Consider the following 1,083-nt stretch of genomic DNA (forward strand, 5'->3'; position numbering starts at 1 on the left):
TGTAAGACACAAAACCATAAATCTCCCAGGAGAAAACAGAGGCAACAAACTCTGACACTACTCTTAATAATATTTTTTTTCTGATAGATCTCCTTGGGCCAGGGAAGCAAAAGAAAAAAAACAAAAACAAAAACAAATAAGACTATATCAAACTAAAACGTTTTTTTCACAGCAAAGGAAACCATCGACAAAATGAAAAGACGGCCTCCTGATTGAGAGAGATGTTTGCCAATGATATATCTGATAAGGGGTTTGTATCCAAATTTTATAAAGAACTAATACGACTTGACACCAAAACAAAACCAAACAATCCAATAAAATAAAACGGGCAGAGGACCTGAATAGACATTTCACCAAAAAGGACATACAGATGGCCAACAGACGTATGAAAAGACATTCGACAATATGACTCATCAGAGAAATGCAAATTAAATCCACACGAGATATCACCTCGCACCTGTCAGGATGGCATCGTTGATAAATCAACAAATAAGTGTTGACAGGGATATGGAGAAAAGGGAGCCCTCGTGCATTGTTGGTGGAATTGCAAATTGATACAGCCGCTATGGAAAACGATATGAAGATTCCTCAAAAAATTAAAAATAGAACTACCATATGACCCGGCAATTCCATTTTGAGGTATTTATTCGAAGAAATCCAAAACACTAATTAGAGAAGATCTATGCATCCCTATGTTCACTGCAGTGCTATTTACAACGGCCAAGAAACGAAAACAACCTAAGTGCCCATCGACGGATGATCGACTAAGAAGAGGTGGTACAATGGAATATTACTTGGCCACAAAAAGAATGAAATCTTACCATTGCCACAAAATGGATGGACCTAGAGGGTATTAGGCTAAGCGAAATAAGCCAGACAGAGAAAAACGAATACCGTATGATTTCACTTACGTGTGCAATCTAAAAGACGAAATAAATGAACAAACAAAACAGAAACAGACTCATAGATGTGGAGAACGAACTGATGGTTGCCAGATGGGAGGGGGGTTGGAGGGCTGGGTGAAAAAGGTGATGGGGTTAAGAAGTACAAATTGGCAGTTACAAAATAGCCACAGGGCTGGAC

Source organism: Pteropus alecto, unplaced genomic scaffold (genome assembly GCF_000325575.1).
Source record: "Pteropus alecto unplaced genomic scaffold, ASM32557v1 scaffold53, whole genome shotgun sequence".
In the NCBI taxonomy this organism is placed as follows: Eukaryota; Metazoa; Chordata; class Mammalia; order Chiroptera; family Pteropodidae; genus Pteropus; species Pteropus alecto.